Source organism: Rhipicephalus microplus, chromosome 2 (assembly GCF_043290135.1).
Source record: "Rhipicephalus microplus isolate Deutch F79 chromosome 2, USDA_Rmic, whole genome shotgun sequence".
Taxonomy (NCBI): domain Eukaryota; kingdom Metazoa; phylum Arthropoda; class Arachnida; order Ixodida; family Ixodidae; genus Rhipicephalus; species Rhipicephalus microplus.
The window spans coordinates 86,426,279-86,440,259 of NC_134701.1; the positions used below are offsets into that span (position 1 = coordinate 86,426,279).

Sequence of the window (13,981 nt, forward strand, 5' to 3'; positions counted from 1 at the left end):
CCGCGTAGTCCGAAGGGACACGCTTACCATACTACACCAATCGAACATAACCGTCAACAGAAATCAGTTAAGACTCATGTAGCAGTTATTTTTCGGCTACATTCACTGCATGCAAACTTACTGACGCATTGCCACTGATGCATGTATTTTTTTTTTGAAAGGGAAACCTCAAAAGCTATACTATCACCTAACATCCTTCTTTGGTTTGAAAGCCAGTTCAATCCAACCCGTTTCTTATCGACAGTTTCACGGTGTGGTAAACCTATCCATGTTCATTATATTCTAGCGCATCGAACTGCCGCGCTGGCCTTTTCACCTTCACTGCCTGGGCCTACCCCTTGCTGTGCTGAGCCTTGGTGGAAATTCTTTACGTAACGTGTCAAGCACCTTCGTAGAGCTCAACAGGTCAGTCTATTTGCTTCCTTCTTCTAAGCACCACACACATGCTACTGCACTTACAGCACAAAGCTTGGACTTGGTTTCGACTATGCGTGTTACGTTGTGCTTACAACTATGCGTTAACTCTGCGTTGACTCTTGGTAAACTCTGCGTCTAATACTACCTACGTTTTGAGTGCCTTGGAAGCATCCATAATCGCAAAAATAATGGCATGTCAAGAAAAAAACAAGGCTGGCTGCAGTCGTTGAGACTGTCACAAGTATATTTTTATTCTTACCAAGGTCGCCCATTTCAATGCGTCAACGGGCCGTGTCCGAACATTATGTGAGAGATCAGCAGAATGAATTGCCCGAGGCAGTAGCACGCTATTACTTTCTTCCCGAGGGACAAGCAACTAAGAAAACAAACAAAACATTATTTGCTGAGTGAGCCTTAAACTAGGGGCATCGTGGTCACGAGTCTTTCTGTTTTGCAGGCACTGTAAGAATTACAACAGCTAATTAGCCCTTTTTTCAATAATGACCATGATCCGGTGCAATAATATAACGACAGCCGAAGAAGGTGCTTAACGTAATAAAAATATTCGCACCGAAAAAATTGATATGCGTGGTTTTATGTCCCAAAACCATCATATGAATATCAGAGATGCTGTAGTGGAGGGCTCCGGAAATTTCGCGCACTGAAATAAGTGCTTGGTTAGGAGGCGAATGATGAGACGAAGCTCTCGCATGTTTCAGCACTCCAGACCGAGTGGAACAACGAACATGTGAAAATTGCCGTAGATGTTTTCTGTTACGCATTCCTTTCTACTTGCGCTCTGCGGTGCCTTTAACACATGATTGCAAATATTTAATATTCTCGTAATTCGATAAAGATGCTCGCTACATGCGACTACCTTCGGCAGTGTGTCTAATCAGATTTGTTGCCGAGCGCATCCATAGAGACAACATACTTTGCGCATTGCAGTAGCGCCATGGCCGACGCTAGTATTATGATAATTCTTGAAGTTCAACGTCGTGAAACTGCCATAATGTTACGAGAGGAGCCGTTACCAAGGATTTCTTCAACGCAAACTTATATCTAAGCACACGGGCCTCAAGAACTTTCACTCGCGGCTGCTGTGGTCTGGATTCAATACCGCGACGGACGGGTCAGCAGCCGAGTGCTTTAGCCACTAGACCAACCGGGCGAGTTGATGATTGATATGTGGGATTTAACGTCCCGAAACCACCATATGATTGTGAGAGACGCCGTAGTGGAGGGCTCCGAAAATTTCGACCACCTGGGGTTCTTTAACGTGCACCCTAATCTGAGCACACGGGTGCACAACATTTCCGCCTCCATCGGAAATGCAGCCGCCGCAGCCGAGATACAAACCCGCGACCTGCGGGTGAAAATAACTTGCCGTGAGCAAGAATTCGGTGGATCTATACGATAGTACAGTGCCATGTCTTCTGACTGACCGCTGTGAGTGATGGCATCAACCGAAAATCATGCGCTGCGCGCTATGTGTTTCATGTGCACAGCCTTGTTCATGCTACAGTAAAATTACTAAAGCTACACGTGTCCTCCCTGTTCTGATCTGTGGTTCTCCATACACATCGCCGATAAGCGGGAACTTAGGATTACGCAACTAATAATCACTTTAATGAGTGCGCACCTTTCGATTCTTCATCCGCTCGGGTGATCTTGGCCGTGCCAGCCGCATTTCGCTGCAGGCGAATGGTAGAGGCCCACGTAGTGTATGATGCCAGTAATCATTAAAGAACTCGAGGCAAACTTTTGGGGCCCTCCATGACGCTGCTGCTCATAATCATACTGTGGTTTTAGTACAAAAAACTGGTCTGTTTTAATAATAATAATAATAATTCATTATTATTAGTGCGCTGTTGTTCAATCATTGACTCACAAGTGCACCATTTTTGCGCTGATCCCCAGACCATGATAAACTGAACAATATCTCTGGCACTGTAATGCCTGTTTCCAAATACGAAGATTTGCTTGCGCACGAAGAACACTTTGACTGTATCCATAGAACTGTAAATGTTTCTATGTGGTTAGCACGATTTGCGGAACACAACGTGCACAATGTGACATGCTTCCAGTGTACAACTAGAAACATGTTCAGTCGGTCACGTGTGGTACATACCCGTATAAACAGCCGATGAAATGCGCGAATGCACCGTGGGCGATTGCGTGCATTTCAAACGAGGTACGCCCACAATGAGCCTCAGAAGCATAAAAATTCACTTGAATCTTAGGAGAGCAGAGGGCTGAGCAAATTCTTACGTATTCGTTTTGAAAGAAACACTGCACGCAAACACGGACAGAAAAGAACCCAGGAAACCACAAACCGCTACTAACGACTGAATAAGCGCACAACGGCAGGAAACTCAAAAAGATGGAATAAAAACTAATCCGCGCATCCTTTTGCAGTATTAGAACGTGGTAAACGTGCATGCGTGCTGGTTTACCTTAAGGCACTCGATATCACCTTTACGCTAGGTAATTGACGGTTGGCTAACGCATGCGCTGCCGCCGCTATCAACATATCATTACTCAATCATCAGCGCGTTTTTCAATCCAAGGCCGGCAGAAAACTGCGCATTCATCTAACTTGCGTTCGCTTCCACTCTAGGCAACATGTAAAAATAAAGAAAAACAAAAACTTTAAGACCAGCCTCCATTTTGTGGCCGTTTATGTTTCGATAAACTTTGGTTAAGGCAGTGACCCGTTTTTCCTACCTGGAAACGACCACAGCTGAATAGAGATTATATACTGCGAAACTAAGATGAATGAGGTTTTACGACGAAAACCATGATATTATTATGAGAGACGGCGTACGTGAAGGCTCCGACAAGTTTAACCATCTGGTGTTGACATGCACTGACATTGCACAGTTTAGACGAGCTTCTACCATTTCGCCTTCTTCTAAAGACGACCACTATGGCCGGGAGCAAGCCCACGACCTTCAGTTCAGCAGCCAAGCACGCCAGTCACTGATGAAACAGTCACAAATTAGTCACTGATAAACGTTTCTTATCAAAATGCAGCCCAGTTTCTTGTCACAGCAGTATGCGTGCAATGAACCTCTCAAAATGCAAAGTTCTGCAACAAGATTTGTTATTCCTTCCTAATATGCAGATATGTACCTAGTGCTACTGCATAATTTTTTGATAATTTAATTATTAGGTTTTTATAATCACCAGATCTCATTTGTTTCGGTTCGTTGCACAGGCCAAAGTTCTGTTATGTCTTTGCGAAATACATGTTTCATTTGTTTTAATGAGCGGAACTTCAGTTTGGTGTTTTCTCATAAGGCCTACTTGGAGTAAAACTTTTACCTACAAAAAATTAACAGAAAAAAAGAGACTTGCTACACAATGTTCACATGTGCCTAAAAATATGTGGGTTTTATTTCAGACTGAGTATCTCGAGTGAATATTGTTGTTGTTTTTTTATTTTTTGTCACTTGGCCTCATACCCTAAAAGGACACTAACGGCCAATAAAGTCGATCTTGATTCCTGAAATAGCGGTTCAGAAACTTAGTACTGCTACTTTTTTGATATGTACGTGGTTATTTCGGAATAAAATCGCGTTTTAGTGGTTCGCATTGCGTTCGTACGTTTCAAATTACCCGCCTCAAAGTGGAAACTTTCACGTCACTGCTGTCGTGCACCACGTTGCCCGGCTTTACTGCGTGGCACCCGACACTAATTGCACCAGATCGATAGTAGCGGGAGCCACAGCTGCAGCAACGGGCAATAAATATTTTGGTGTCATAACCTGTGAAATGGCAGGCGTGGTTGGTTCAACTGGGATTCACTAGTTGGTACGACCTGTCTTTTTTTACCAGGCAAACAAGGAAATTTTGAACCATGTGCACCACTTCCCATAGCAACGTTCAGCGGTTATTTTTTCCACAAAGAAACTGAAACTAACACGTAACATTTTATTACGTCTTTTTATGCACGGAAGGTTCTTTATTTATTTATTTATTTTTTATTTATTTATTTATTTATTTATTTGCAAATACCCTCAGGGCCAAACGGCATTACAGAGGGGAGTGGTTGAGAAAGAAAAGACAAAAATTTTACAAAATGCAGCGGCAAATCTTACATCGAGCAGAAGATCTTAATTATACAGGTTAGCTAACAGGCTTTATGGCAAAAAAAAAAACGCGGGAATGATGAGAATTACATCAAGACAGGAAAAACGACAAGAAAATAAATACTGTACAGGAACAACACAGCATCGGGTAATACAGTACTTTGTTGGCTGTAATTACACATAACTAGCTAAGACACTAGCTAGCTAGACACTATCACGGCCGGGAAGGGAAGATGCATACCGTAAGCGTTTCCTCCACAAAACATCCGTGATATATCGCGCCTCTTATGGAGATGTTGTGATTTGGAATGCAACTTTGCAACAAGCACTAGCTTGCAATATCGAAAATGGCAGATTACCTACCGGCTTATGATCAAAACAACACCGATGATTGAAAAAGGGCGCATATAAGTACGCATGTGGCTAGCGGAACTTCGAGAACCACATTTGTGTTCGCGGTCTGGTATCTGGTTTTTCGTGGGATGAATCATTTGGTTGGTTTTGAGCGTGATGAAACCAAGACAACGAAACGGGAATCAATCGAGCGATTCGCAAGTGACATGTACTTTTTGCGGGTATTTCTGGGTCTTTCACGGCATTTCCGACCATTAATTAAATATTATGTGACGAAAACCGAATGCCTCACATAAGTGACTAAGAAGAATGTGCCATTTCAGTGGCAGCAGAGTGTCAATCTGTTTCACAGCCTTGTGACTCGTTGGATCTGGTGCTTAGTCTTCAAGACTTCAAGTTGCCCTTTAAAGTAAACACTGATGCTGCTTATTACGGCACAGGCGAAGTTTTTTACCAAAGAGATACCGACTCTGTACGGAGCCGCCAACATAGTGTCGTCTGGTACTATTTGTATACATTTTCCAAAACACAACTGATTTACACGACTACAGAGAAGAAAGCCTTGGCAATCCTAATGACTATACGCTATTTTAAACCTTACCTGGATGTCAGGAGCTTCATTATTTTTACTGATCAACAAGCCTTAACGCATATCCTTAACATCGCCGAACCTCAAGGAAACATTGTTAGGAGGTTGAGTGAACTCCAGCAGTTTACTTTTGTAGTCCGTCACAGGTCTGGAGAACATTACAAGGATGCAGATGCGCTTCCAAGACTTTCGGTAATTCCTGATCAGGAAAATGTGAACGCAGCTTTGTTTTGTGAGGAAACTGAAGAACTCAAGTTCCACAACAGAAAGTTTACAGTCTCAGAAACAACGTTGCACCTAATTTTGGAACTCTATCACGACTCCCCGCACTAAGACGGACATGACGCCTTTTGGAGGACATATTACAAGATTACAGTGGAAACACATGAAAGAGGACGCTCAACGGTATGTTCAATCTTGTCATCAATCTCAGGTGGACAGAGCCAAGTACCTTCAGTGAACGGATGAGATGGTTTTGCCTCGTACAATTTGAAGTCATTCAACTGGATTTTGCAGAGCTCAAGAAGAAGGCTGCCGTAGTAAGAAACACGCAGTCTTTCCAAGTGGCAATAGACCACTGCATAAGAATTGTGGCTGCACGGCCGGGAAGGGAAGATGCAAATAGTTTGATTGTTTTTTTTTGAGTCGAGAGATGTTCAAAAATACGAAAGTAGTAATATCGCCTAATCGACCAGCGTTTCTCAGTCAGCGTTTGCAAGATTAGGCGAAGGAACGAGGAGTTGTACTGCGACGCTGCGCTCCATACCATCCTGGAGAAAATGGCATGGCTGAAAGAATCATTCGGTACTTGGAGCAGTTCATTTTAATGTAGCCAGGTTTTCAGGGCGGATAAAAGGGCTGCTTGGAGGCAGCTGTTGCTCATCACAATCGGTCGCACACTGCGAGCATCGGCTCTAGCCAATATTTTGCAGCTTTCGAAAAGCGACCCGCGCTTCCTGCTGATCAAGAACTTTGCAATGCTGAGCACCAGCAATTGTGCGAAAAACTAAAAACTTCGGAAGCCTACCAGCGATACCGGAAAAACATGAAGAGAAACTTCGACCACCGCCACAATACGCGGATACCTCAGATGCAACTGAACGATCTGGTGCTCGTCAGGAAAAGCCTTCCCGGCACAAAGCAGGTGTACATGGGACATTATCGGGTGCTGCAGATTGCAGTGCATCATGACGTTATCAAAAGGGTTGGTTACACCAATGATGACGGTGTGCTAGAGTTTGCAACGATTAAAATTGTCTTCATGTTTCACCCCAGGAGGGATGAGGCTTGAAACAGGGGTAGTGTACGTTGCAGGCAGGGTTGGAGGGAGACGAAGAGGAAGACGGTGTTCAAAATAACGAGTATGGCTGGCACCCCAGCCCATCGTAATTGCGTATCGGTACATGTATGATCGCCCTATAGGATGATAGCCCTATATGCTGACTTGAATTGAGTTTATTGCTCCTGCTTACAACAGAAAAGGAGCAGAAGCTAAAGCCCGTGTGGCCTGACAAAAGCTTCTGCTCCTGCAACAACTCGCCATGCAGGCCATATAGGTAGCCCACAAATCAATACAAAAATGTACTGTACTACAGAATAAACAGGAATACTCACCACTAAGAAAGTCACATGTACACACGAAAAAGTTGAAAAATGCGACAGTCAATGAATGAAAAGTAGTGTGTGCAGGAACACTTCAAATATTCAACATAAATAAAAAACGTTTTGCCTTAGGCAAATAACATCTACAATGAAAGCAAAGGAATCGACAATATATAACATTGCTTTGTCAAGCAAACTTAAAATTGTGTGAATTGAGAAATGCTTTGAACGATTTATTGAACCGTTTCATAATTTTGTCGTGAAATTTGCATCGTCGAATATGTAGTGAAGGTGCTTGATAACTGTGCAACGGTTTCACGTAGTTCGTTCTTATTTGCAGTGTTTCAAATAATGTTGAAACTCTACGCGGGGATTAGTAAGTACCTTTATTTCCAATGTGTTCTACTTGTTTGATGTGCTGCGTTAACTTGCAGTAGTATACCTGAGTGGCTTTTCGCATGGAGTACTTCATAAACGAAGGTTTCCTCCTAAAGTATTGTAAATGTTCACGATAATCCTCAAACGCACATATGACTTTTTTGCAGTACTATCAGCTTCTAATTTTTTTGCGTGGCAGTACCCGAAATATTATACCATAGGTTAATCTAGAGTAAAATAGGGTATAGTATAATGCGATTTTCCACCAAGAAGGAACAAGGGTACTCAAAATCTAGGGGACCCTTAAGCTTCGCCTTTAGAAGTTGAACGCGATCGCGTCATCCTCTTCGTAGTGCGTACTTCAAATACTTAGGCCCGTATTCACAAACGCTCCTTCACTCAAGGGCTCCACTCGACTTCACGAAGTCAAGGTGGAGCGTGCTCCTCCACTCAAGGGGCCGCTGCGTTTCATGAACACTCCTCCACACTTCCTTCGCCAAGGGAGGCCTTGGAAATGCTCCCTTCACTTGAGTGAACTGCATGCGCCGAGAAAAGCGCCTGATAACGAGAGTATTCGCAATTGTGGTTAAGAATTGCCTATCTATGTCAATTAAGGGAACGCCTTCTCTAGTTATTCTTTTTTCTAAATTGAAAATAACAGCAAAATACGTGCATTTAGAGTGGTAGTGTTGTTTCCCTAAGCCTTGTGCTGATAGAGTTAGCGAAACCCTCCTTCAAGTCTGGCAACAGTCAAACCCAGGCAGCTGAACGAACAGCTGATGGCATTTCGTCTGCTGCTGAACGTGTCTACCTGCTTAGTTTATTTTGTCTTGTATGCGTCTATAAATTGCAGTTTATATTTACGGTAGTGTTTATGTGTGCGTCGTTTGAGAGCCTACTTTCGCCGGGGTGACTAACGAATTACGTGAGTGATGACAGGAAGCGCAATAGCTGGTTTGTTGCTTTGTTTACTTTCGCTTTACTGAGAGCCTTCTGATCACTAATGTAGCCACCGACTGTATAACGCGGTGGAATGAGTATTTTTCACTATATATCACAGTATGTTGGCGTGCTTTTAGCATTCACCACCGCATTATGTATAAGGATTACTCGTACGTAAATTCGTTCTCGCTACGGGAGTACGTGCACGGTTCCTAATTTCAGGGGCCTGTGCAATGTTTATTTTTCTCACTTACTGCGAATTTAACAGTGGCGCTTTCGTAGTTGTTCCTCTGCGTATGATAGGAAATTTGAAAGCCATTGCTCGTAACTGATATTCAAGGTTATACCAGGGTAGCGTTAAAAACTAGGCATGTTATCCTCGTGGCTGAGCGTTCGAATTAGACTGCTACGCAAGTTAAGGAAAGCGATCGTGTGCCTTTCTTTCACTCTTGGCGAAAAATATAATTTAAATTTGTTTTCTTCATTTAGTAACATATATAGTCGGTTAACAGGAACTGGTGTGTGTGTGTGTGTGTCAGCTTTAACATTTTAAACTTCCAAGGAATAAGTTATTGTTTTTGCATTGTTTTTCTATTTGCCCTGCATTTTTGGATGCGTCTAATTTGACAGATTCGCATAGAAGTAACCTTCAAATTTGTGTAGCTTCCACTTCCAAGTTCACACAGTGGCAACGTCTTAATTTTTTTTCCCGTCTCCTTCATCTGCATGCTCAGAAGCACAATCGTTAGTGCATGAATGACCTTCGCACTGATTTTTTGGATTTTATTTGCAATATAACTACTGAAAATACCTGTTGAAAAGGATCGTGGTGTCTGTGCTGCATTCCAAAGCCCCGGCACAACATAAATTATAGGGGATGTTTTATTTTTTTGGAAATCATAAAATTGAAGCCGCGTCTGAATTTTGGCGCTGTTCTGTTTTAAAAACTATCCTGTGGGTTCTCTCAACCTTCGAGAAAGTGTCGTTAAGAGCAGCGTATATTATTCTGCTGATTTATTGAAGACCAGTGCAACAAAGCGGCGAAAAATGCTCAAGAGTATTGCAGTCATCGCGGATACATCTGGTCAATACCCTGTAAATAAAATATCCGCTATTGCTGTATCATTAGCAAGTCTAGCAGTCAGAACCACCCCATTTCAGTTCCGTGGAAGATGAGTGGTGCTGCTTTATATAAAACAAGTTTAATTTTCCTAGAACTGCTTTCCTGTAGAATCGGAGAAGTGGTTTTTGCAGTCCTGTCTCTTCATGAAAAGACAAACACGACGATAATTATGTATTGATAAATGAACAAAACAGAAGTTGTGAATGGCAAATGGACCTTTATTACATGTGGCTGATGAGGAGTACGTGGCAAACGTAAGAATGCAAATGAAAAGTGTTCATCAATCAAACAAATGCAACCTACACACTGTAAAGATAAAGTACGAACTCGGAGGACATCATAAATAAGATTAAGGAAGTAGACACCATAGCGCGCCTAATGCAGTGTAGCTGCACGCATTCACTGCTGTTTTTGTGCTTTTGTATACAGTCGTGCAAACTCTGCAATACATTGATACGGCAGATTCTAGGAGGCCTTTTCTTTGTGTTTTTCTGTCGGCAGCTGGTCCCCTGCACAAAAGAGGCAAGAAATAATATTAGAAAAACGTAATAGCTTGGATACAAAAGCCGCCTTTTTCTTTAATTCTAGCTGTGAACACATTCATTAGTATGTCTCGCGTTCAAGAACAGACATGGTTGAAGTATTGAGCTTTGACTATTTTGACACATGTTTGGCTCAGGCACTTGGGCAGCTGACCAGGCATATGGGTATATAATTTCATTATCTAATTGCACGAATCAGTGTCATAGCCAGCAATTCTTCTTCGGGGGGTAGGAATGGGGTTAAATTAAAAAAAACAATCTCATTATGTATCTGCTGTATATATATTTCATATGTTTGCGTTTTCATACGACACTCGACACACTTTTGCGTACATGCAGGTTTCACACAGCATGATCATCTGCTTGATCCCCTAAATGTGTACTTGGTTGTTCATTGGTATTGTGGGCTGCATAGACACTGTATAAAGAAGCTATGTTTCACGCGTAGTAGCTACAGCAGCACACTCATTGCGCCCAATGTATTTTGTTGTGCTTTTCTTAAACTGTCTTTATTAGTAATCTGACGAAAGCAGGAAAAAAATTAAAAAAACACAGGAGAACTTACCTTCTCATTAGTACAGATGGTCGTCTAACGGAGGTGTGCTTCGTCGTAAATTTCGGCTAGGGCAGCAAAGGTTCACCGGAGAGGAAGCCACTCTAAAGTACGGTGAACACATCGCATCAAAAGTTTGCTATGCCGCTTGCTTGTCAAGCTTTCGCACCACGCTTGAACTGATGCGGTGTGCGAGCTTCATCAAAACACTTCAAAGCACTGGAATCCGCAGTAAGTCATGGAGCACTCGCACGAAGAGTATACGCACACCCGAAGGCAGGTAATCTACTGGCTCATGCACGGAACGCAACACATCACTGCACTGGTGAGTTAACAGATAAATACAAATATCTGGGCGTATGGATAAGCAATGGGACCGAGTATCTGAAGGAACACAAAATATACGTGACGACGAAAGGTAACAGGAATGCAGCAGTCATGAAAAATAGGGCACTGTGGAATTACAATAGGTATGATGTTGTGAGAGGAATATGGAAAGGGGTCATGGTTCCTGGGCTGACGTTCGGCGATGCGGTCTTGTGCATGATATCAGAAGTTCAAGCAAGATTAGAAATTAAGCAACGTCGAACAGGTAGGCTTGCTTTAGGAGCTCACGGGAATACACCAAATCAGGGAGTACAAGGTGATATGGGATGGACATCATTTGAGGGCAGGGAAGCTAGCAGCAAGATAAAATTTCAGAAGCGATTGAGAGAAATGGGAGAAGAGCGTTGGGCTAGGAAGGTTTTCAGCTACTTGTACATGAAGAATGTCGATACAAAATGGAGGAAGCGAACCAGGAAGTTGACTGGTAAATACTTAGAAAACAGCAGGTGGCCAAACCAACAAGAACTATCGGTTAAGAAGAAAGTGAAGGAAACGGAGACTGACATGTGGAGAATGGGAATGATTGAGAAGTCCGCACTAGAGATCTATCGAACTTTTAAGCAGGAAATTGCCAAGGAAAGGATCTACGATAATACTCGGGGTAGTTCTCTACTGTTTGAGGCCAGGACGGGAGTACTGCGAACCAAGACATATCGGGCCAAATACGAAGGGGTAGACACAGTATGCAGTGCGTGTGGAGAGGAAGAAGAAACTGCCGAACACTTGATAATGTTCTGTAAAGGGCTTCACCCTATAGTTCAGGATGATGGCGCAGAGTTTTTCAAAGCACTGGGATTTAGGGACAGCGAGGGCAAAATAGACTTTAAGCGGGTAGACTTATCTAGAAGGAGGTTATCTGATTGGTGGCTAAAGTCAAGGCACGAGTGAAAATTAAATCCTTCACTGCGAAGTACGAATCCTCAACTTCATTATTTAAAGGAAAAAAAGATAAATGTAATGGTTAGTTCACTAAGTATTACGGCTAGGTGGCGTTAGCCGCCGCCCGATCTAAAGGGTACAGCCACATCGATCCATCCATCCATCCAGAGGTCAAGCTCGTGCACTCTTGTACGTCATATACCTGGTGTCTTCCACGCAGTCAGTATGAGACTGCAGGCCAGTTTACGAATTTGCCTCGCCACATCCGCTCTTGAAAGCGAAATTAGAACGCTGTTTGTTTCTTCATGTGACGTGCGAGCAGTATGATCTGCAGAATCATTTCCGCTTATGCCACAATGCCCAGGTAACAATTGAAAGACGATGTTGTGGCCTTTTTGTATTTAAAGGTTGCAGAGTTTCACTGCTTGGAAGGTCCACTCGTAGCGTCTGCGTCAATAAACTGACCGCAGGTACTGTAACGCTGGTTTAGAGTCAGAAAACCTGGTCCATTTACTTGATCTCTCTTTAGAACTGATGAGTTCCAGTGCACGACGCATAGCCTCGAGTTCTGTCATCGTGGCCGTTGTCGCATGTGAAGTCTTAAAGCGCCGAGCTACCCCCTGTGATGATATAACCACTGCTACACCTGTACTAGACAGCGTAGTCGAGCCATCCGTGTAAATGTGCACGTGGATTTTTTAGTTTCATTCCAGTAGGAATAGACTGTGTTGTTTTAGGGCATGTGTCATTAAGTCCGATGTCCTCCGCATTCCTGGATTCCTTAAGTAAACTCGCGGCTGACTAAAGCTCCAAAGAGAAAGCGGCGACTTTGATGCAGTTGCGTACTCCTCAGTAAACAATGAATGACGCTTGCAGACATTGACACCGCATGTCGTGCAGGGCCTTTCAGCAACGAGGCTCGCCAGGTGGTGAAAAGGGGTCCTGGCATAATGCCTGGGGTGCATGCGCATTGTGTCGGTAATAATATGCGTCTTGATTGAGTGACCTTGAGTGATGGCAGTGGTTTCAGCCGTTGAAGCACTGTGGAGTAATCCAAGGCATATCTTAAGGGATTGGGCTTTAGTGCTCTAATCTGTGCACAGGTTGGTCTTGCCAGCGTAAGACATTGCAGGTAAGCTGTACATAAGAACCTGATAAACAGCATTCTGTACAGTTGTAGCATAAATTGTATGCGCACTCCACAATTCTTTCCTGCAAGAAATTTGAACAATTGACATGTTGCGATAAGCTGCTTCTTCAGTTAGTTCACGTGTGGAGTCCACGAAAGGTTTCTATCTATCATGACTCCCAAGAGCCTGTGGCTTCTGCTGAATGATATGTGTTTCTCATTAGTCGATATTCTGTAAGTAAACATTGGTTTCCGCGTGAACGCTACCACTGCCCATTTTCCGCAGGACAGCTCGATACTGTCACGACGCAGACACAGCAGGAGTTCAATATAGAAGAGCTCACTTTAATTAAAAATGAAAGGCGCTCGGAAAGAGGACCGGGCAAGAGCTTCGTCTTCTTCTCTGGCTGTGCGAGCTCTCCTCTGCAGGTTGAATGCGGCATTTGCCTCCCTCCAGGAAGAGCATCGACCCGATGCTCGGCTACAGAATACGCGGTGTATCTATAGTTGACGTATTACGCAACTGGCTCACTGCAATATGGCTTCATCCGCACAACGTGTACGATTTCAGATTTTTGAGGTCGCGAGGAACTGTCAGGGATGACCTCATAATTCACGTCACTTAGGCGCCGTATAACATTGTAGGGACCAAAGTACTTCTTCAGTAACTTTTCACAAAGGCCGCGTCGGCGAATAGGGCTCCAGACCCACACTTTCTCGCCTGGTTGATAAGTGACGTATCGGTGTCGCAGGTTATAATGTTGTGCGTCGTAACTCTGCTGTCGGGCGATTCGCACGCGTGCTAGCTGCCGTGCCTCTTCAGCTCGTTGGGTAAAAGCTTGAACATCCGTGTCTGTATCCTCGCAGTCGTGCAGCAGCATGGCATCAAGCATTGTCGTCACTTCACGGCCATAAAGAAGACTAAATGGCGTGCTCCGTGTAGTTTCCTGCTGCGCCGTATTATAGGCAAACGTCACGTATGGTAGAACGTC

General features: G+C 43.5%; 1 long non-coding RNA gene across 1 annotated transcript in view; it reads left to right on the plus strand.

The window, feature by feature from the left end:
• Window positions 1–276: 276 nt before the first annotated feature.
• Window positions 277–13,981, plus strand: part of LOC142785163 (uncharacterized) — a 50,040-nt gene continuing 36,335 nt past the window's right edge. Inside the window, exon 1 of the long non-coding RNA XR_012888864.1 lies at window positions 277–405. This is a non-coding gene — a long non-coding RNA (uncharacterized LOC142785163). The remainder of the gene's footprint in view (window positions 406–13,981) is intronic.